The 24,646-nt window shown below is 38.4% G+C and overlaps 1 long non-coding RNA gene across 1 annotated transcript; it reads right to left on the reverse strand.

The window, feature by feature from the left end:
* Positions 1–19,861: 19,861 nt before the first annotated feature.
* LOC141595817 (uncharacterized) lies at positions 19,862–23,111 on the reverse strand. Its single transcript, XR_012522303.1, has 2 exons — positions 22,631–23,111; positions 19,862–20,033 (listed from the first exon to the last, which is right to left on the reverse strand). It is a non-coding gene; the product is annotated as an uncharacterized LOC141595817 (long non-coding RNA).
* Positions 23,112–24,646: the final 1,535 nt, after the last annotated feature.

The following is a 24,646-nucleotide window of genomic DNA, read 5'->3' on the forward strand; positions in this document are numbered from 1 at the left end:
TATCCACCCTAGATTACAACTAACTTAACTTCCGTTCTCATTAGGATAGTCTAATGTTCATAGCAGGTCTGTTCATTCCAATCCAGGAACAAAGTTAACCAAATTAAAGTTATTTAGAAGCATGCACTCAACTAAACATGTTACAGTTATATTGCTATGGTCACAGGTTCTCACAAACGATCATCTAGCCTATTCACAACATCGTCACTTTACTACCATGGCTCCCCTTATCCTAACATAGAGAGATTAGCTACTCATAATATCAATGCAATCAACAACAACAACGAATATGCAAAGGGTAGACATAGTAGAAAGATTAAGATTAAACATGAACTAAGCAAATCGATAATAAAATAAAAATAGAACGAAGATTAAGAGAAACAAAGTATTGAATTAAGATTAAAAGGAATAGAGAGATTACAATAGAGCAAATACGGCGTAAAGAACAAGTAGCAACAGTAATTAAGAGCAAAGTTCCAGAGATTAAGAGTAAAGTATCAGTTAAAAAACGTCCTTATGACCTAATGACGACTTCCCTTATATAGATGATACCTGTCGATGTAAGTATCAAAAATAATATTTATAAAACCTATTAAAACTAACAGAAGCTAGTGGTAACAGGGTCAATCCGCAGGGAGGTAGGGAGATAATAGTTGTTTCTATATTTCAGTCAATCGGGTAACAGTTGTGGGGGTTTTGATTTTTAGCTAATTCTAAGGCAAATGAAATAAATAAGTAAATAAAAACAAGCAATGAAAATAAATGATGAGAATCAAATAATAAAAAGGAGCTAGGATGATCGGGTCACTACAGCTTCGATGGCACAAAAGTCTAGGTAGGTCTCGAAATACAGTCGTGGGTGATGGGTATGACAAGTCCTCTCGGTCCAAGTCAACTAATAGCCCCTCTCGGTCTATGCTATTAGTCCCTAGGTGCCACTAATACTAACTTTCGTTTTCGACTAGTGATCCTAATGCCTAAATTACATTATCTTTCGATCTAGCAATTTAGCCGTCTTAAATCGTTAATCTAAGTCCTTCCCTATCTTTCGATCTACGGGTTGGTCTAAGCTAAGCATCTAACAAGTCTCCGCTAGGTCTCATTGATAGATATTGCACTTAACGAATCAAACGAAGCAAATCAGACACGAAGATGGTCGATCGACCAGCTACCCCAGTCGATCGACCAACCGACTCAGTCAATCGACCAGATAAGCCAGTCGGTCGACCAAGCCCTAGTCCGAGGGTAACCTATTCTAATGCCATCTACGCTAATAGTTCGCCTACATCCTAGCAAAGGTGATTTAGCTACACATACTAACAACGATAACAACAATGAAATTCGGAATTAAAGCATAAGAATTCATAACTGAAATAATTAAACAAATAACTAACATGAATCAATAATACGGCTTTGGGAATCCTAACTAGCAATTCTATACTACGAATTAAAGCAGCGAGTATTAAACGAAGGAACAAAGAAATACCGTAGGGAGAATTGAAGAGGACAAAACCGAATGCAAAGAAAACTTTATTGACGGAAAGTTAAACTAAACTAATGGATATTGAATTGTATCTTCCGAACTTAATGATGAAAACTCAATGCCTATTCTGAAAACTAAGGTTATGTTATATAGGAATAATCCTGCGTAACCTCTATTCCTAAACCTAATCACAATGGGCTTTGGAATTCTCGATCTTTTAACTTGCGCAACAGCTCGTGGGGTGGTCGATCGACCACATGGACTAGTTGATCGACCACATGCGCTGTACAGAATTGAATTCTGACGATTCCTGCAGCGCGCACCGATCTTAAAACAGCTGCCATTTCTTCGTTACTTGGTCAAATAAGGCATTCTACACGGCGTTGGAAAGCTAAGAGGATAAGCTTTCACCTCCAATTGGAATCACTCGATTATCAGCTCTAAAACTCGAGATATTGCCATCTGAAGCAGGCTGTAATGTCGAGAAGCATTCTGACAGTCTATAGACCATGTAGGTCAGTCTATAGACCACTGTAGCTGGTAGTTCGCTTCTAAACTCTCGCAAATACGTCTTTCAGGCCTTGAAATGCGCACCAAGTTCGCTTCCCGAGTCTTTACTCCATGTTAAATGCAATGCTAAACACTTAGGGACGGATTTGGCTCATTTTCCGCTGAAATCTTCATATTTCTGCAATATCACACAAAAAGGAAGAAATACACGAAACAAGGGAAATAGTAGCATAAACTACTCAATTGAGCTCTGAAATGCGTGTGAAATGAGGTGCAAAACATCATATATTAGACACGCATCAAACTTCCCCAAACGAAACCCTTGCTTGTCCCCAAGCAAGAACTAGACTCGATCCTAAAACCTAGTGGAACGAGTTTAATCTCAGAGCGAAATGCAAACCGAATAGCCTAAACCAATTTAATGCAACAACTAACAATCAATTAGTAATATGAATCATGCAAACGAGTTATATAGCCGTTAAAAATAAAGCTGAACCGTCGACCTTGCAAGACCTTTAAAATTGGACTCTCACGGGTCACTCTTCTCTCATGAAGCAAAGGGTAAGCATATATATGTAAGAGAGGACGAGAAATAGCCGCTCACCTAGACTACGACCCACATAATCATGCATGCAACTAATATGATAAACAATTCAAACTACCGTACATACATTCCAACCAAACAAGGTCCTGTCACAGCCGAGGGCTTACAAAAATATGGTAAAGTGAGGCAATGGGTAAGAAAAGGCAAAATATTTATGGGAATGTGGAGGCATAGGTGATCAATCTAGTACCTAAACAAAACCATATGACAACATCCATTTCCAACTCAATTATGAATTAAGCACAATGCCCTTCATTTGGCATAAAACTCACCAAACCGAACTGAAAATACTCCTCAAATGATATAGATAAAGCATAGGAGCGAAACCGTCTCATCAAACAACATCTTTTTTTTTTCGTCTTTCTTTTTCAATCTTTCTTTCCATCATTTTTTCGAATTTTTCTTTTTTCCAACTTCTCTTTCTCTTTTTTTTTTTCTTTCACGCTTTTTTTTTTCTTTTTTTTTTTTCATCCTCCTTTTCTTCATTAAATACCAAACTCCAAATCACTGGATACAAACCAAACTTGGCACAATAAATTATATACCGCAAAACAATCTAAACTAGCTTGACAAGGCAGGCTAAATTTGGATGTAGCTAAGGGTCAACAGGAAAATTTGGCTAATGTGGAGTTCAATGGGTAAAATGAATTAAGGGGAAATTGTAAGCACCTCCCTGCATGTGACACCAAACACTAACCCGAATGTATGCAGGCAAAAAGCAATTGAATTTCATAAATGTGCAAATTAATGATACATGATATGCAAGGAGTAACTACTCACAATCCTAGATAAACTGGTCATGAATGACACCAGTTATAAGCTCTAAACCTCAGAATATAAGTAGCTTGCTAAAATTTAAGTCAAGTCTCAAGTTCAGCAAGAAATATAACGAAAACTCGTAGACTATGCAAATGATTCTACTAATAACATGTCAATTAAGCAAGGCTTAGGCATAAACAGCTGCAAATGCAATGTCATCATTGAAATACTACCGTTCCGACTCAACCTATATGCTAAAATAAACGTGCATTTTGAATTTTTGAAATTTTCAATTTTTTTTGAATTTTTGGTATATATATATGAAATGAAATAACAAATGCAAACTGAAATGCAATAAATGTGAAACAAAAATGCAATGGAACATGTGAATGCAACGCAAAACCCTTCCCCAAACCAAATCACACAATGTCCCCATTGTGCAAAATCATATAATAAAATAAGCAAAGGAAATGGGAGTTGCGGAATTATAACTAAAATTGACATAAAAGAAGGACTCGGAAACTCACAAGACTTTAAGCGCAGCAAAAGGAAACCTCCCCAAACCAGTGTGAGTTAGGAGGTTTCAGTAGCCAGCAGTGCTACCAATAAGTACCTGAAAAGAAGCAAAAGTACCGCGCGTAATTCCGAGAAAACAATTTATGAAACGCAAAATTATGTGCAAGATAAGGAAACGGAAGAAAACAGAAATGAATCGGAAAATAAAGTGGAGAAAAATACTCCCTCAACTCCGCAAATCGACCAAACACAGCAGGGGAATGGTCGTGAATAGGTACAGCAGCGGACAGCGGTCGATCGACCACTTTACCCTTTACCCGATCGATCGACCAAGATGACGGAATGTAAGCTCCTGAATCAGAGCGCTCAGTCGATCGACTAAGATGGCCAGTCGATCGACTAAAATAGCTGCTGTAACTTCCTGATTTCTTCGAATTAGCTCAATAAATTGAGCTAACAAGGTCTATAAACCTGCAAATACACATAATAATGCGCCCAAAATTGCGCAAAACCCAAAGTAACAGTCTAAAGTTTATAAAAATCCTAAGCAAACCAAACTAAGCGAAGTTTCGCGCACACAAAAAACGATAAATAGTCTAAAAGCGATAAATTGTCTAAGAAACGAAAAGATCAATGGAAACTGCGGAAAATCTCCGACCAAGGCTTCTGTCTACACGAAGTAGCTTCCACAGTGCTCATCTCAGAAGCTGGACTCCACTCTACTCCGACTGGAATACTCAATGGATCATCTCTAGCATCTTCCCAAGCATGGCCATCATCTTCTAACTCCTCACACTCAAGATCCGACTCCGAAATTTTGACTGGCTCCTTCTTCTTGGGCTCCTCATCTGGCTCCTCGTCAGTTTCATAGCTTAGACATCCCAAACCGCCTCTCTGAACAATGGGTTCCTTCACAGTTGGAGCAACGAGCGGTTCTTCCTTCCCCAAACCGGTTCATGCAATAGTCAAAATAGAAGAATCTTCCTCCAATTTGCTCCCATTCTGGGGTGGAGGTGTCATAACAGGAATAGGCACAGGGGCAGGCACATCAGAAAGCACAAAATAAGATTTCTTTTCAGAAATCATATTACAGGTCATGGGCTACATGGGGTCTTTCTTCCTAGGGGACTGGGCAAACATAATAGAGTGCTTCCCTACCTTAAACCTCAAAGTTCTTCCCCCTACATCAATTATTGCACCAGCAGTGTTCAGAAACGGTCTTCCCAAAATAATTGGGGTGTTGACATCTTCAGGAATATCCAAAACAACAAAGTCAACAGGGAAAAAGATTTTTTCAATTTGAACAGGCACATTCTCTAAGACCCTATCGGCCGAATCTGCAGTCGGTCACCATTTGCACACCATGTTAGTAATAGCAAATCTAGTCAATCCCAATTTTTAGCCGGACTCAAGGGAATAACACTGACACTAGCCCCTAAATCACATAGTGCCTTCTCAATTGAGAAGGTACCAATATTACAGGGACAGAGAAAAACTACCTGGTCGAGACAGTTTACGGGCGACTTTGTGAGTTAAATATGAACTAGACTCCTCGATTAATCGGGATGACTCGACAACATTCAAAGACCTTTTCTTAGCTAGCAATTGTCTCATAAACCTCATATATGCAGGTACTTGATTAACTAGCTCTAAGAAAGGTACTTGCACATTAAGACTACGCACTAAATCTTTGAATTTATCGAACGTTACCTCATCTTTGGTTGGCACTCGTCTTTTCCTCGATAAGGAGGAGTCATCGAAGTAGCTTTGCCCTCTCCTCTAGGTCTCTCATACCGATCGCGGACTTAGGCTGAAAATCCACTACTTTGTCTTTGTTGTAACTTGACCCTTCTTCAGTCCGTCTTAGGAATGAACCATTAACCGTCGTAGGGTCAAACCTTGGAATCGGAACGGACCCATCAACATCTGGATCTTGCCTCGATAATTTCGGAGCCGTAGTACCCCGAAATAAGTAGTCCCTCAAGTTGTCTGGCATTGGAGGATGGAATGGTTCGTCATCGCCTTCTTCCTCGCCGATCGACCATGTTAGGGGCGATCGATCGATCGTTTCAACAAAGATACCGGAAGTCGTGTCATTTCGCGGATCGGTCGATCGATCAGATGTGGTCGATCGACCGTGATTACTATTGATCGTCTTTTTCTCGCCTTTTTTCTTCTTCCCTTTTTCAGCAGCTTTCTCAGGTCCATCGAGAGCAGACCCGCTCCTCAGCGTCATTGCATGTACGGTCTCAATACGCTGATTTAGAGAGTGGAATTGACTCGGTATCTCAGCTGCATTCTTGTCTAATGTAGCAATTTGAGATTTCAGCTCCATGATTGAGACCTCATTTGCCGCATTACTTTTCTGTACCTCTACCATAAGCAGCTGCACTAGACTTATCAACTCTGCAACTTCATTATTTGACTCTTGCTGTGACGGAGTGGATGGTGGTGGGGCTTCATAAGGAGGCTCATATGGTTGATGCGGTGAAGTAGAATCGTAATTATACGAATTGTCGAGCTGAAGTTGATGAAAAGCGAACATCTTCTCCTTAGGCCACCTGCATGCCTCAGATGTGTGTCCCGCTTCGCCGCATCTCCCACAAAACGGCACCTGCTGCTCCTGAGAATGGAACATGGGTGCACCCTTCCAAAGTACTGTAGATAGGACCTGTAGGACCTAACAAAACAACACTAGAGGAAATGGTAAGAATCGCCTCAAGGTACTCGCCTTCCCTTGAGGCGAAACACAGACTAAAATAAAAAACAACTAAAACTAGCGCTGCCTCCCCGGCAACGGCGCCAAAATTTGATACCTGTCGATGTAAGTATCAAAAATAATATTTATAAAACCTATTAAAACTAACAGAAGCTAGTGGTAACAGGGTCGATCCGCAGGGAGGTAGGGAGATAATAGTTGTTTCTATATTTCAGTCTATCGGGTAACAGTTTTGGGGGTTTTGATTTTTAGCTAATTCTAAGGCAAATGAAATAAATAAGTAAATAAAAACAAGCAATGAAAATAAATGATGAGAATCAAATAATAAAAAGGAGCTAGGATGATCGGGTCACTACAGCTTCGATGGCACAAAAGTCTAGGTAGGTCTCGAAATACAGTCGTGGGTGATGGGTATGACAAGTCCTCTCGGTCCAAGTCAACTAATAGCCCCTCTCGGTCTATGCTATTAGTCCCTAGGTGCCACTAATACTAACTTTCGTTCTTGACTAGTGATCCTAATGCCTAAATTACATTATCTTTCGATCTAGCAATTTAGCCGTCTTAAATCGTTAATCTAAGTCCTTCCCTATCTTTCGATCTACGGGTTGGTCTAAGCTAAGCATCTAACAAGTCTCCGCTAGGTCTCATTGATAGATATTGCACTTAACGAATCAAACGAAGCAAATCAGACACGAAGATGGTCGATCGACCAGCTACCCCAGTCGATCGACCAACCGACTCAGTCAATCGACCAGATAAGCCAGTCGGTCGACCAAGCCCTAGTCCGAGGGTAACCTATTCTAATGCCATCTACGCTAATAGCTCACCTACATCCTAGAAAAGGTGATTTAGCTACACATACTAACAACGATAACAACAATGAAATTCGGAAATAAAGCATAAGAATTCATAACTGAAATAATTAAACAAATAACTAACATGAATCAATAATACGGCTTTGGGAATCCTAACTAGCAATTCTATACTACGAATTAAAGCAGCGAGTATTAAACGAAGAAACAAAGAAATACCGTAGGGAGAATTGAAGAGGACAAAACCGAATGCAAAGAAAACTTTATTGACGGAAAGCTAAACTAAACTAATGGATATTGAATTGTATCTTCCGAACTTAATGATGAAAACTCAATGCCTATTCTGAAAACTAAGGTTATGTTATATAGGAATAATCCTGCGTAACCTCTATTCCTAAACCTAATCACAATGGACTTTGGAATTCTCGATCTTTTAACTTGCGTAACAGCTCGTGGGGTGGTCGATCGACCACATGCGCTGTACAGAATTGCATTCTGACGATTCCTGCAGCGCGCACCGATCTTAAAACAGCTGCCATTTCTTCGTTACTTGGTCAAATAAGGCGTTCTACGCGGCGTTGGAAAGCTAAGACGATAAGATTTCACCTACAATTGGAATCACTCGATTATCAGCTCTAGAACTCGATATATTGCCATATGAAGCAGGCTGCAATGTCGAGAATCATTTTGACAGTCTATAGACCATGTAGGTCAGTCTATAGACCACTGTAGTTGGTAGTTCGCTTCTAAACTCTCGCAAATATGTCTTTCAGGCCTTGAAATGCGCACCATGTTCACTTCCCGAGTCTTTACTCCATGTCAAATGCAATGCTAAACACTTAGGGACGGATTTGGCTCATTTTCCGCTAAAATCTTCATATTTCTGCAATATCACACAAAAAGGAAGAAATACACGAAACAAGGGAAATAACATGCATGCAACAAAAATGATTGACGATTCTAGTACCATACATACATTCCAACCATCAATGTCCCTCATAGCCGAGGGCTTTACAAGTAAGAAAAGGCAAAACAGATTATGGAAATGTGGAGGTAAAGCGTCAAGCTAGCACCTAAACATGACCATATAAGACTATCCAATGCTCAGTTGACTAGAAATCGAACACAAGTACCTTTGGCACAAAACTCACTAACCAATACACAATCTCCTCAAAAAGATATAAATAAAAACGGAGGAGTAAGACCGTCACAAACTCAAACTAAGCACAGACGGTTAATTTTTCAATTTCCAACCTTTTTCTTTTTTTCCCTTTCTTTTCTCTTCCTGATTCACGTTCTTTTTTTTCTTTTTCTTTTTTTTCATTCTTTTCCATGCTTTTCTCATTTCATGCCCGCGTTTATGCCTTATTCTACCAACTCCATATAAATGAGGATGAACCAAACTCGCATCAATGAAAGATATACCACAAGAATTACACTAAACTAGCTTGACTGACAGGCTAAATTTGGGTGTAGCTATGGGTTAAAATGCTATATTTGGTTAATGTGGAGCTAAATGGGTGAAAATGAAAGAAATGGGACATTGTAAGCACCTCCATGCATGTGACACCGACCACAACCCGAATGTATGCAAGCAACAAGCAATCGAATTTCATAAATGTGCAAATGTGATGAACATGTTATGCAAGGAGTATTACTCTCAATTCCTACATGAATTGGTCATGAATGACACCAGCTATATGGCTCTTAAAACTCCGAAATTGTAAAGTAGTTTGCCAATTTTTTTAGGTCAAGTCTATACAATCAGCTATATTTTCAACATTAACTCGTAGATATGCGCATGACTAAGCTAATAACTGCCAATTAGACGCAAGGCTCAAGTGATATGACAAGTTAAAGTGCAAAATCATCACGAAAATCTAACGTTCCGACTCAACCTATATGCAAAATGAAACGTGAATATTTTTTGTTTTGATTTTTTTTCTTTGGATTTTGTCATTTTTTTTGAAATAAAGTACAATGCAAGCAGAAAAATAAACGTGAATGCAAAAACAAATGCAAATGCAGACTCAAAGGATGCAATACCCTCCCCAAACCAAAACGGACAACGCCCTCGTTGTCCTCCAGCATACACCAGCAGTATATATATAGGGAAAGGGATAAAACAACCAATAAATGAATAAATAAAAGAAATAAATAAGGAGACGAAAAATAACTAAAAGAGCAAAAATATATACAAAATGACGAACTTCCCCAAACCAGCCAGAAAACTGGGGAAGTGAGTAGACCAGTAGCTACTCGTCAATAGTCTCCTCCTCCTCCTCCTCACCCACCACCATGTAGCTAGTCAGGATCTCGCTCCTGCTCCCTCCTCCTCCTCCTCTCGTCATCTTTGTCTCTCTCCTCCTCCTCCGCGGTGTCCGCCTCGCTCGCTGGCTGCGGGTACCCCTTCGCCGGGTACCGGTAGAAAGAAGGGTGTGGCCAGCCCTCGGGAATGGGACGTCCTCTCCTCATGTGATACTCGTATAGAGGGAACAAGGTATGTGCCAAATCCCGTTCCATTTGAGCCTGCTTGGTAAGCAAATCAAGAAGAAAACCGTCACGGCGCCCTTGGTCCATGACCTCGGACACCTCAAATGGTGGAGGAGGAATACAATTAGCCGGGTAGACCGGCTGTGTAACAGAAGGAGTGGGGATAGGGATCGGTGTAGGCATGGGCGTGGAAGACTGCCCAGCCTCAGTTGGTGTGGATCACTCTCCAGTCTCAGGTCTCTTCCGCTTCTTAGGAGCAGAAGTGGTAGGTGGAGCGAGTGTAAGGTGGTAGAAAGGTAGAGGTGGTGGCAAGCTCCCCGTCATAGTGGTCAAAGATGTAAGACGAGGCAGGTCGGGACTCGATAAGGTCACGGACTCGAAACCACAAATCTTCCAAGTTCGCTGGTCTGAAGCTAACCAAAACATCGCCTTCAAGACGCTAGGATCTAGGTACTTGTCCTTATCTACAGGTGCCAAGTCACGGGGGTAAGTAGTGAAGATAGAACGGGCCAGGTAGGAGGCTATGCCTCCATAGGTAATGGTGCCCGTCTTCTTCTGTCCGACAGCAAAAGACGGTACAATAAATTACTAGGGTTATTCGATCAAGTACGGGGTACTCGATCGAGTACCAAGGGGTATACTCGATTGAGTAAGGGGTACTCGATCGAGTACCTACGCAGTTCTCAGTAATGTCCAATTTTCGTAAAACGGTCATATCTCACTCGTTTCTTGGTCATTTTGGGCGTGTTACATATCGTTAGAATCGTAAGAGAACAAGGTATCACCTCCAACTGGAATCACATCATTATCATATATTAATCGCAAGTTATAACAGTTTAAAGACAACTTCTCTATAATCAGACAACATAACTACTTGATTTTTCCTTCCAAACTACTTAAACATCAACAAAATAAACAAAAGTGACTCGATACTTGTAAAACCATTATCAATAACCACATGTTACTATCTACAAAAGCCAAACAATAGCACCCATCATTCTCTTACAACATTCAACTTATCAATCATGTACTACCCACATGCTTTTATTCTATAACTTTACGTAAAAACAATAACATAAAATACGACATCAAATCTCCTATTCACATGTTACTAACATAAAAATATTAAAAAATACACTTCCATCACATAAACATGTTCTCCACATGAATTTCATATTCTCATGCAATTACTTACTTCAACTTTTCCAATCAATTCATCGATCATATTCATCCAACGTATTCATCCAACATATTCATCCAACATGTTCATCCATCATATTCATCCAACATATGCATACGAACAATAGTAAATATATAGCAATCCCCATGACATCCCATAGTGATCGGTTTAAATTTGTAGAGCGAGTTCGGGACTTTAGGACGTCTCCCAAGTCTTTGAATTACCTCCTAACAACTTTTACCCGGGTTCATTTTAATTTGACTCTCTACATTCATTGGACTCATTAGTTACAGCAGTTTCCAAAATTGTCTCTCTGATACCACTTTATATCACCCCCCATACACCAAGGTGCCTTACTAAGACCACTTAACGCATGAGAGTGCTACCGTCTCGGTTACCCGAGTCAATGTATATCAAATAGGCCATCAAAGAACGTACTTTAAATAAATAATATTAAATTGATTACATGCCAAAAAAAACTGATAAAAGTACGATACAACTGTTGTAATACTACAGTTTTATAAGTCTCTGGGTACTCTATCGAGTGGGCCTTACTCTGTCGAGTAAGGGTAGTTTGCAGTTTAAAATAGTTTCTGACCTGTAGGGTACTCGATCGAGTAGCCTTGGTACTCGATCGAGTAGGCGGCACTCGATCGAGTACGTCAGTTACTCGATCGAGTAAGTGTGTTTTACGGGGTTATTTTGTCGGGTTTTGCTAATAACGCGAGTTTAATAGAAAAGGTTTCCGTCAGTTCCTTTAATCACTTTTATCCTTTCTAAACCTTTCAAAAGAAAAAGGAGTTACGTAGTTCTCTCTCGTTGCGTTGTTGGCAAATCCCCAAAGCTAGGAGTGTCGGATCATCTCGTTCTTTGCATCATAGTGTTCCTTGCGTCAAGGGTAAGATCTACATACCAATTTTATAGTATTTAGTAAAATTTGTTTAAACCCTAATTTTGGGAATTGGGGATTTGTGTTAGTTTTGTGATTGTTAGTGATTATGTGATTATATGTTAGGAGGAGGATTCGTAGAAGAGGAATTTTGATACAGCTGTTGAGACCGTCTGATTGTGTTGCTGTTCCAGGTAGGGTTTCCCTACTCAGTATTAGTCCCATAATGCATTATTGGTGTTTTGTGATGAATATTATCGTATTGGTTTTATGACGGTTGTTGATTGATTGCTGTTGATGGTTGTGATTGTTTGTCTCTGGTTCTCGAGATGCGTTCTCGGCTGAGTGGAGTCACTTGCGGGAGTGGCTTCACGCCCTAGTTTCGCCCTCCGTGGAACCCGCCACGGGAGGGGATGTGCACATTAATGGGACAGGGTTTTCGCTCGGTATGATGAGCGGGGATTTGGTGGGTACGGTGCTGCGGTCCCCCATCGGCGGGGCTGGTCCGGTGGACGGTCGGTGACGGAGATTGATTGGAGTGGGTGTGATTGTGTGTGTGACCGTTTGAGCTGCTTGTTTACTGTGTTGTTGGTTATATAAATTGTGTGATTAGTACTGACCCCGTTTAATGTTTTAAAAATTGTGGTGATCCATTCGGGGGTGGTGAGCAGTTATTGAGCAGGTATGATATGAGGTGTATGGGATAGCTGGGATGAGTCATCACGTGGCAGTTAGAAGTCTTCCGCTGTGTCAGGCGGTGTTTTGTAGCTTTGATAGTTTTAGCAGTAGACCGTCTAAGAACCTTATATTTCAGTTTATCAGTTTTGGTTTTGATCATGTAATCACTTAAACTATGTTTACTTTTAAAGTATGTTTCTTTATTGTCTTATGATTATCATTGCCTCGAGTAACCGAGATGGTAGCACTTCCATGCCTTAAGTGGTCCTAGTAAGGCACTTGGAGTATGAGGGTGTTACAAAATGGTATCAGAGCGACGATCCTGAAATCTGTAACCAATGAACCTAATGAACATAGGGAGTAAAAATAAAATGAACCCGGGGTAGAAGTTGTAGGAGCTAATGCAAAGACTTGAGAGACGTCCTAAAGTCGCGAACTCGCCCTACAATTTTGAACCGGTCACCATGGGATATGAGTTGGGATCGCTATGTGTTTATTTTGTGAATTGTGTACCAATATATTGATGTGTGGCATGAATAAGTGTGATTTTGTATGTTGTTGGTTGAAAGCATGTTGGATGATAGTTGGTTTACCATGTTGATTGGAGTTGTTAGAAAAGTGTATGAGAATGATGAGTAATGTGGTGGAAAAAGGAGGTAGTTCATATGTGATAAGATGTGATATGATTATACATAATTTTGATTGTGTAATTTTATATAATGATTTCATATACATGCCTACTATTGTTCATATGTATATGTTATATGAGGAATGTGGTTGAAATGGATGAAGTGATTGGAAAAGATGGAGTGTCAATTGCATGAGAATATGAATTTTGTGATTATGAATATGTTTAGGTGACGAAGTGTATTTGTAATATTGTTGCATTAGTAACATGGAAATAGGATTTGTAATACATGAGTATGTTTTGTTTACGAAAAGTGATAGAATAAAAGCATGTGGGTAAGTCATGATTGGCAAGTTAAATAAATTATTTGCATGATGAATGTTGTTGCTTTGCCTTCGAAAATAGTAACATGTGATTGGGGCTACTGGTTTTATGAGTATTGGGTTGTTTTTGTTTACCATGTTGTCGTTTAAATTGTTTGGAGGTAAAATCAAGTAGTTATGTTTTTCGATTATAAAGAGGTTGTCTTTAAACTGTTATAACTTGAGATGTATAAATTATTTTAATGTGATTCCAATTGGAGGTGATAGCTTGTTCTTTTACGATTCTAACGATAGGTCACACGCCCAAAACGACCAAGAAATGAGTGAGTTATGGCTGTTTTACGAAAACTGGACAGTGCTGCGAAATGCGTAGGTACTCGATCGAGTAGCCTTTGTACTCGATCGAGTAGGCGGCACTCGATTGAGTACGTCAGTTACTCGATCGAGTAGTCCTGGTGATTTGTTTTACATGCTTCTGACCTTCACCTACTCGATCGAGTAAGTCCCTTACTCGATCGAGTGGCCTGTACTCGATCTAGTGACCCCTGTTTTGGGTCATATGCCTATCTTTTGACTTCGTTGCATATTATGTTTAATTCAAAGGTGTTATTTTGCTTCTTTATGCATTGTTTTACATGTATGTTGGTCTTGACGCGTAAGTTACCCAATCTTATGGTGTAGTGAGTGGCACCTGCGGTGAGTATGAATTCGGTAGGAGGACATGAGTTATATGTGGTTGCGATAGATAGTGGAAAAAAAAAAGGAAGATCGTTATGGCTTAATTGAGACATAGAGCATGTTTTCTGAGATGATATGAGATGAGTGATATGATTGTGTGTTGAGTAACATAAAAGTAAGTGAATATGGGCAAGGGATGATGCGAGTCTAAGGAACGTGAGAATGAAAGGATTGAGAGTAAGGATGTGGATAGTGGCAACTTGAGATGTGTAAGGAATTATGGAGGGAGATGGTTAGGAGTCGTGTGGGTTAATAATATTCATAGTGAAAGTTCGTTTTAAAGGGGTTGAGAAGAGTGGTATATAGTGAACTTTGTGGAGACATGTCGCGAGGTGGATTTGTAGACAATGAGTGAGTTTGGGAGATTTGGTATATTAAGAGGTGAAACTATTGTGGGATTTCCTTGGACAATTAGCGGTATGAAAGGAATTTTGATTTCTAGAGATGTAAAAAGGGAGATGCAATTGTTGAACATTAAACGTTGATTTTATGGATAGATTAGTGGCAAGCGTGAGTGATAGCATTATAAGAGAAGATCCATGGTAAGAAAGAGTGAGATGATATTGATATAAAATAATGAGATGTGAGTCTTGGAGCAATGAGAAAGTAAGTGGAACACTAAAGAGTTAGGTAGAAGTGATAAGGAGTTGAATGGTTAATTGATTTTGTCAAGTGTAAAAGAAAAGAATGAGGGGAGTAAAACTAGGAAAATGTTGACCGGAGTTATGTGACATAAAAGTAAGGAATCGTCGAGATGTATGATACTATCAAGAGTAAGTAAATTAATGGTTATACAGAAGTTTCAGGACAGCATGATTAATCATGAGTTTCGAGGAATTAAGGGAGTAAGAGGTTGATTTAGTATCTGCACTCTATGAGATTTTGGTGGAGAGTTAGATGACGATACAGTTCGGGATAGTATTGGGAAGAATGTTGAGGTAATTTTGTTGATGGATTTGATGTTCGTTATTTGGGATGTTAACCAAAGATAGGAAAGAAAACGTGATGTTTAGAGATGAGTGTAAGGGGTTTGATGTCCGGACAGTGGTAGTGTTATAGTTTGTGACTAGTGGTTAAGGGTGATGGTATATTAGAAAGGTAGCAATTCTAAAGAGGTTGATTTCGTAGGGACCAGTTTGATAAGTATGGTTATGAATGAGTATAAGATGTGGTTATATGAGGCGGTTGATAGTAGTTGAGTATTAATGGTGTGGCTACATTTGGCAGAGGGTGATGGATATGCGAATGGGAGAATATGTTATGAGGTGTATACGAGTTAAGCTCGGGTGAGAGGTAACTTTTAACAGGTGGTAACTTATGTGATCAGGATTGACTGGTTGGATGTGTTTACGGGTCTGTGATATATATAAATGTTTGCGTGAGGTTTTGACCTCACAAGACGTGGTATGGTGTGATTATCATAAAGTTGTTATTTGAATGTTCTGTAATGCATGTTGGGTACGCTAATCTAATTGAATGATATTCAAAAAGGTAATAATTTGATTGATCTGGCATGTATAGTTAAAATGGTATGTGTATTGATGATACATGTTTATTCCGTGAAATGGTAAGGATGATGTTCATGAGATTCTTGTCAGTTCTTTCAGCATAATATGTTGTGTTATAATCTAATAAAACAGTTTTGAGTGAGTTTTCTTGTTCGAAATGTCATATTGAGTCAGTGTTTATGGGAATTATATGTGATTGGAATGTTTATCGATGTGGTTGTGTGCCTCGAGTGGTGATCCGGGCATGGTACTTCATGTCGTGATGCGGGTATTTTCGCACTGCGGTGTGGCTGTTGGTGGCGATGTTGTGATGCCGTCACCGTTGTGGTGGAGTAGGCGGGATGATTATGATTCGAGTTTCGAAAGTGCATACCAGTTATACATAGATTGTTATTTTGTTTGATGTTGCGCCCTGCGAGTTTCAGTTTGCGCAGATAGACGGTTGTCTTGTTTATTGATGTTTTCTTTACCTGTTTAAGTCTGGGAATGAGGGTCGAGTATGATATGAAATAGAGTTGTATATGTTTTCGTTGTTGTCATGGTATAGTGATTTTCCTGTTGATGGGACACGGTTGTGAGAGGTTGTTACAGTAATTTTGATCTTGTTCTAGATAAGGCTTCAGTAGACATGGTAATGGCAAGTGAGTCGTAGAACATGTGTGGTAATGATCCGAAAGATGCAGGTGGTTCATAATCCTTTGTTGAGATAGTGAGTGTAGGGTGTTGGGGAATTAGTGTCATGTTGAGTTATGTATGAGTTTTGCGGTAATGGAAGAAAGAACTTGAGGATCTAGTGTGCGTGTACGTAACGAGTGTGGATCGTGTGTTATGCTTCTGGGAGATAGGTGCCTTACATAGAGAGGTATGTTGTTTTGCAGTAATAATGAAGAGTTGGTATGGTGATTTTGCTACGAGTTTTATGGTATAGGTTAGGTAGTATGCCGAATGAGTTGAGGAATGAGAAATGTTTAAGTAAGAGAGCCTTGGAAATAGGAATGGTTATAGAAATGAGGTTATAGGCGGTTATCTTTGACATGTGGTGGTGATGAGGATAATGAGATGATATAACTAAGGATTTAGTATTAGTGAGTTACGAGGACGTAACATTTGTCTGAAGAGGAGTAGGATGCGATAAAAGAGAGTTTCATGGTTGTGCATGTTGTAATATAATTGGAAGTAGAGTGTTAGCGTAGCGTAAAGGAGGGATTTGTTTTGTGGATGATACTGTTAAAAGGCCATGGCCGTGCTTGTAGTAGTGTGATGTCTAGGAGTGTGAGAATATTTCACTAGTGTTGACAGTTGGATGATGATGTTTATGAGTGTAAGTAAACTTCGAGGACGAAGTTCCTTTTAAGGGTGGTAGAATGTAACATTCCGTTTGATGTTATGAGTATCTTGATATTGGATTATCTAGTGGATAATATTTTACGGAACTAGCAGCGTTTGTGTTGGTAGTGTATGGAGTTAGTGTCGGGAGAGTTTATGGTGTAGTTGATACGACATAGTGAGCGATGTGGGGAGGTAGGAATAGTTAGTGGAGTTGGTGTTAAGGGTTCATGGTTTCATGTTTTATAAGTTGGGGTTTTGGTTTTGAGTTCTTAGTAGCTTTGTTGCGTCTTGACCGAGTTAGTATGTTTGTTTTTATGTATGGATTGAACTTCAGGGATGAAGTTCTTTTTAAGGAGGGAAGACTGTAATACTACGGTTTTATGAGTCTCCGGGTACTCTATCGAGTGGGCCTTACTCTGTCGAGTAAGGGTAGTTTGCAGTTTAAAATAGTTTCTGACCTGTAGGGTACTCGATCGAGTAGCCTTGGTACTCGATCGAGAAGGCGGCACTCGATCGAGTACGTCAGTTACTCGATCGAGTAAGTGTGTTTTACGGGGTTGTTTTGTCGGGTTTTGCTAATAAAGCGAGTTTAATATAAAAGGTTTCCGTCAGTTCCTTTAATTACTTTTATCCTTTCTAAACCTTTCAAAAGAAAAAGGAGTTACGTAGTTCTCTCTCGTTGCGTTGTTGGCAAATCCCCAAAGCTATGAGTGTCGGATCATCTCGTTCTTTGCATCATAGTGTTCCTTGCGTTAAGGGTAAGATCTACATACCAATTTTATAGTCTTTAGTTAACTTTGTTTAAACCCTAATTTTGGGAATTGGGGATTTGTGTTAGTTTTGTGATTGTTAGTGATTATGTGATTATATGTTAGGAGGAGGATTCGTAGAAGAGGAATTTTGATACAAATTGCTGAGACCGTCGATTGTGTTCTTTGCCTTCCGGGTAGGGTTTCCCTACTCAGTATTAGTCCCATAATGCATTGTTGATGTTTTGTGATTGTTGAATATTATCGTATTGGTTTTATGACGGTTGTTGATTGATTGTTGTTGATGGTTGTGATTGTTTGTCTCTGGTTCTCGAGATGCGTTCTCGGCTAAGTGGAGTCACTTGCGGGAGTGGCTTTAGGCCCTAGTTTCGCCCTTCGTGGAACCTGCCACGGGAGGGGATGTGCACATTAATGGGACAGGGTTATCGCTCGGTATGATGAGCGGGGATTTGGTGAGTACGGCTGCGGTCCCCCATCGGCGGGGTGGTCCAAAGGGATGGTCGGTGACGGAGATTGATTGGAGTGAGTGTGATTGTGTGTGTGACCGTTTGAGTTGCTTGTTTCTTGTGTTGTTGGTTATATAAATTGTGTGATTAGTCGACCCGTTTAATGTTTTAAAATCGTGGTGATCCATTCGGGGTGGTGAGCGATTATTGAGCAGGTATGATATAAGGCGTATGGGATAGCTGGGATGAGTCATCACGTGGCAGTTAGAAGTCTTCCGCTGTGTCAGACGGTGTTTTGTAGCTTTGATAGTTTTAGCAGTAGACCATCTGAGAACCTTGTATTTTAGTTTATCAGTTTTGGTTTTGATCATGTAATCACTTAAACTATGTTTACTTTTAAAGTACGTTTCTTTATTGTCTTATGATTATCATTGCCTCGAGTAACCGAGATGGTAGCACTTCCATGCCTGAAGTGGTCCTAGTAAGGCACTTGGAGTATGGGGGTGTTACAACTGTTCCAAAACCAAACCAACTAAATAAATAAAAGTATCTTAACATAACAGCGAAAGACTACTAGCTGACTCAAGGTGACTCATCCCCAGCTAACCCTCGTGCATCCAAATCATACATGCCCAACAACTGATCACCATCCCCGAATGGATCACCATAGTTTTTAAAACAATTAACTGGGGTTAGTTACTGCATACACAACATAAGATAATAACACAACAATACACAGACACAATTCTCCAACACTGTCACATCACCAATCACCTGACTAGTCTGAAGATCAATGTAATACCACGGTTTTCTGAGTCTAGTATACTCGGTCGAATAGGACCAACTCGGCCGAGTAGTGCGCCTGTGTTTCTGGTCAGGCTCAGGAATACTCGACCGAGTATGGTAATACTCGACCGAGTAAGGGATACTCGGCCGAGTTGCTCAATACTCGACTGAGTATCCGGTCTGACGGGTTAAATTCCGCGGTTTGGTTAAGGTGATTAGAGATCATATAAATTATGCTTTTACAGTTTCTAAATCATTTACCAAAAACCTAACGACGTTCATCTCTCTTTCTCTCTCTCTCATCACCTTAATCATTCTCAAGGCTAATTGAACGATCGCAAGGCTACACTTCCGTTTTGTTGTCTCGATTCCTTTGGTAAGTCTCTGAATCTTTGTAATCAGCTAATAGGTTGTCTTTTAGGGTTTGGGCATAATTATTGTTTTGGGTTAATTTGGGGGCTTAGGGTTTGGTCATCATATGTGTGTTGATTGTTGATTATCATTGTTGTAGGTAACGATGTGGTATTCGTTATGCATTTATATGATTGATTGCAATGTAGCGGATTGCGAAAAGGTAAGGTTTCCATACTCCTGTTTAATTGATTTAAGATTATGTTGTATTATGTACGATTGATGTCTGCTGATAATTGTTGGAGCCTTGGTGTTGGTGTAACACCTCCGATTTTCAACTAAGTTAAGATTACATTTACATTTGCCAAAATACGGGGATATTAAATCAATATTCACAGTCTCCTTACAAAATGATTTTAATACAAAAGGATACAAAATGAAACAAAACTTTTTACAAGGTCTTTAATCAAAAGCTCGCCTTGAAAATCTTTTGAACTCCAGCGGAAGTCACCTGAATAATCCGTCACCATGACGGGTAGACCAAATGGGACAAACACGTCAGCTTTAGTAATAGTATAATAATTAACCATGGTCCGCATAGCTATTCACCCGCAAGTGAAAGATCAAAGAAATTGACAAATTAAATACGATATTAAAAATTCAGTACCTCAATTCTCCTCAATTCTCCTCAATTCTCAACATAACCATAATCTGGACCTTTCAACTAATATAATATTCTTCACAGATAATTTAGTGTTTATAGCATGATAACACTAACAACAAGCCTTAAGAAGCAACCAACGTCACTGACTCAATGTAAACAATTAACTCTTCCATAAAGTTTCATTGCTAGAATTAATCTTACTAAATCATATGCATAAGTTAGACATTATCATCATGCCAATCTCCAATTACTCTTTAGACCAATTAATCTTGCTCTACTGAATATCATATATACCTTCGTCTTTGGCTATTCCAATCCTTTAGTTCATCCATCTCACAGAACCAACTAAACAAAATAAATATACCATTTCTACTATATATCCCGTATAATAAAATTATCATAATTACTGATTTTTAAACGATAAAACAACAAATGAACTAATTTTGTTTCTACAAATCAGTTTGGTAATAAAACACTTCAAGTGCTAGCAAATAAGAAACTGTACTTTCTCGAGACTAAGAGATTTGGCCATAAACTTTATGTGCACACTTCTATATCTATCAAATGGCTGAGGTAGATTTCACTCGGCCTCATACAACTATTAAAGGCATTTTCTTATGCCCAGCTCGCCACTGCGGGTTATGAGCCAAACGATTTCAAAATCGGCTCGCCACTGCGGGTTATGAGCCAATATATAATCTTTATTCTTATGACTTTGAATAAAATTCCAAAACAAAGCTGAGTTGTCATACTATAAAGAAAATAGTATAATTACTTCAAAAATAAGATAACTCAAGTACTTACTACGCGTAAATAAAAATAAACACAGAGGATAATAACAAAAACGCTCCCCAGCTATTCTCAAAAGACTAGCTTCATAAAATTTATTCCCTTCTACAGTACCCAAAAATAAAGAACTCATTAACGAAGGTCTCACATGGGTCGTATAACATAATATGGTACAAATGACCCATAACTCAATACTACTAACAATATTCATCTCAATTTCAATGTCAATATTATCAAAAGTTTAATAATAAACAAAACTCAATACTTATGAGTACAAGAAGCTTAGCTACTCACCCGAGAGAGTAACAATTTAAATATAATAACTAATAATCGAACTCTCTGTACAAGTAAACCTTAGTTTATAATTCCCAAATAAATATAAGATTATCATGTCACCAACTGGAGATATAAGGTACCATTTAATACATATATTGTGATTTCTGATATACTTTTTACCCTAATTACCGTAACCAATGTCCAACTCAAAATCAGTGCAACCAAAACCACCAAATCAAACTCCATGCTGAACTCCATTTGTTAATAATTCAACCTAGGACTCTTGATCAAATAATTCCTTCTCGCCTCTATAATGCATGTTCATCTCTTACCCTTTGTATAACCAAACTCACCTCACCAGGATAGAAATAAAAACAATTAGATTTATAACTAGATTTATAACAACTGCTACTACTTGGGCATAATAATATTGTAATTCATTATTATCACATTCGGAATAAAATTCTAAGCTACTCATCCACGAGTCAAGGTAAAGAGAGTAACAATAAAAACATAGTACCAAAAATTATCAATGCTCCAATGACCAATTTTCCTGTTCCCATAACAAGTCAAATAACATGCTTTATCATTTCAATCTTAATAGAACAAGAGGATAACAGAAATATGTGACAATCGTAATACTCCAATAGCCTTTAACTCCTAGTAGTTTATAAATCTAGATATCTCAAACTTAGTTCACAATTGGGCTACTTACGGGTTATCACATTCCTTGATTAATATTCATGTGTATACCAAAGTTTCTCTATTACCAACTCCTTCAAATATTTGCTCAGTCCTAAAATACCCTTTCTTGCCATATTTACAAATAAAATTAGACACCCTTATCCCATCTCACAAATCAAACACAATACGAGAACCAATAGTCAAAATCCCAAAATTTCACAAGTCTTATCTCTATCTCAACACAAGGAGAGAAACTCGTCTTGTCCACATGATAGCTTACGTCAAAGACACTAATAAAACTTGATTCATAAACAATTAAAACCGATTCACAATCTTTTGCCTTAATTTGTAATCAAATGAAATTGCTTTGTACCAAAAATATAATCAGAGCCCATAATAACTCACATATTATATGAACTTGTTGAACTAGAGCATCCCACCTCACTAAAAGACAATTGATTTAATAGAGAAGATATATATATATATATATATATATATATATATATATATATATATATATATATATATATATATATATATATATATATATATACTCCGCAACTAATAACATATGTAATTAACCGTAATAATATACCTCTATTAAAATTGCATCACATAAATCCAATAACAATTTAGAAATATATCATACAACCCGAACAATCATAAGAGTAAAAGGAACGAAAGAAACATGTTACCTTCAATCGGAGGACAAGATTAAAATCTCTTAAAATGCTTTGAAATCCAATGAAAATCAGTTAGGGTTGATGATTGTTAGACGGAAGTACAAGGGTCGACGAAGAACGAACCGCGTGTGATCAAAGAAGTAACTGAAAGAATAAGCCGCTAGATTATGCTGTTGATAGAAATTATTGTAAGTGATAAGTTATGATGCTCTTCATGATGAGCAAAATCATCGCCAGTAAAATAAATAAGAGATCCAGAAAGGACCGATTGAAATTGGATAGAGTAGGCAAACCAAAATCTTAATTTTTTGGGCAAGATTCTAATGACGGTGAAAAATGAGTACCAAGAAGTTACTAGTCACCGCCAAACAACAAAAAAGTATTGGACAGATGTGAGAAGTAGAAAAAAATAAATAGTTAATTACGACGAGTACAATAGTTTATAAGGAGAACCTGTCAAAAACGAATCCGTTTTTGAAATAATGCTGAAAAATAAAATAATTGTCGTTTTGGGTCGGTTTGAAAATAATTATCGAAATGGTGTCCATGTAGGCTCTGTTTTTACGAGCCTGTGTGGGGTTTAAACACGCCATACATATTGGCGTGTTTAGTTAGGAGAACACGCCATTAGATATGGCGTGTTTAATCAGTCCAAAATTACAACCCAAGGCAGTAGCTGAATAAGTGAAACAAACAAAACACGCCATAGCTAATGGCGTGTCTTCTCTAATAAAAACGGCCATATCCTATGGCGTGTTTCTTCAGCCAATTTTTTTTCACCCGCATTCCAGTAGCAAATCTAATAGAAATAAATAGAACACGCCATTACGTATGGCGTGTCTTATGAAGTAAACAAGCCAATACGTATGTCGTGTTTCCTCAGAATCCTTATTTTTTTTAACAAATTTCTATTTCCGTCACTTTCTACCACAAAATACAAACCATTCTCCATCTCATCCTCACAAACACCCTAAGTGCGACACAACAATCCTCACTTCTCTCATTTTTTCCTCGCCCACTCTCCTCTCCGGCGAATCTCCGGCGTGTCTCCAGCGTAATATTGGGTTTGCTTTTCAAATTAAACATTCTACCTAATTAGGAAGGTAATTTAATCCTTTTAACTTATTTAATTTCATCTTTTGAAGGTAGATTTGCTTAATTTGTCTTCAGTGTTGGTAATTATGTTGTTTTGTGCTTTGATCTACAACTTATATATGTTAATTTAAGCTTGTCTAAAAAAACCCCCAAATTTCGAAACCCTAATTAAGATGAACGATTTTTGCATTTTAATTGTTGTTTATGTATGTATTGTAGGGAAATTAGGTTATAGTTAGTTGCTTTATACTAAATTTCTTCAATTTTCTTGTATAGAATGGAAATTTGTGATTTTCCTCTTATTTGTTATTGGGATGGAGAAGTGTTGGAGAAAAATGGATGTGTAACTTATAGAGGAGGGAATCAATGTTTTATTAGCTAGTACAAAGATGACATATCTTGAATTAGTTGAAGAGATATATAAGGGAATCGACATTCAAAGTTTGGGTACTCAATTGTGGGTGATGATGAAATTTTCAAGTGCTGGGTGTAACAAAATTATACCCCTTAATAATGAGGGAGCCTTTAAAGTGTTATGGGCAAGTATTCGTCATTCACATGCTCCTTCAATGGACATATTTGTAGAAGTTTTCACTAGTCAAATTGTCACTCCTACACCAAGTATTAGGCTAGATGATGTTACTCAATTTGTTTTGAATTTAATGACGTAAATGATGGGGAATTTGATGGTAACTTACAAGGTGATGAGATTGATGAGGAATTGGCAATACTTGATGAGAATTTGTTGGCAAATGAAGAAGATGGTGATGATGATTTTGTCTTTGCTAGCGCTCCCATTGTTGAGTTTAATAAGATTGATCAATTAGATGAGGATGAATTGAATAGTTGTAAAACTTGGGAAAATATGGTAAGACATGAACAAGGGAAAGAGTTTGCGGTTGGACAAGTGTTCCCAAACAAAGCTTCACTTAG

Source organism: Silene latifolia, chromosome 8, assembly GCF_048544455.1.
Source record: "Silene latifolia isolate original U9 population chromosome 8, ASM4854445v1, whole genome shotgun sequence".
NCBI lineage: Eukaryota > Viridiplantae > Streptophyta > Magnoliopsida > Caryophyllales > Caryophyllaceae > Silene > Silene latifolia.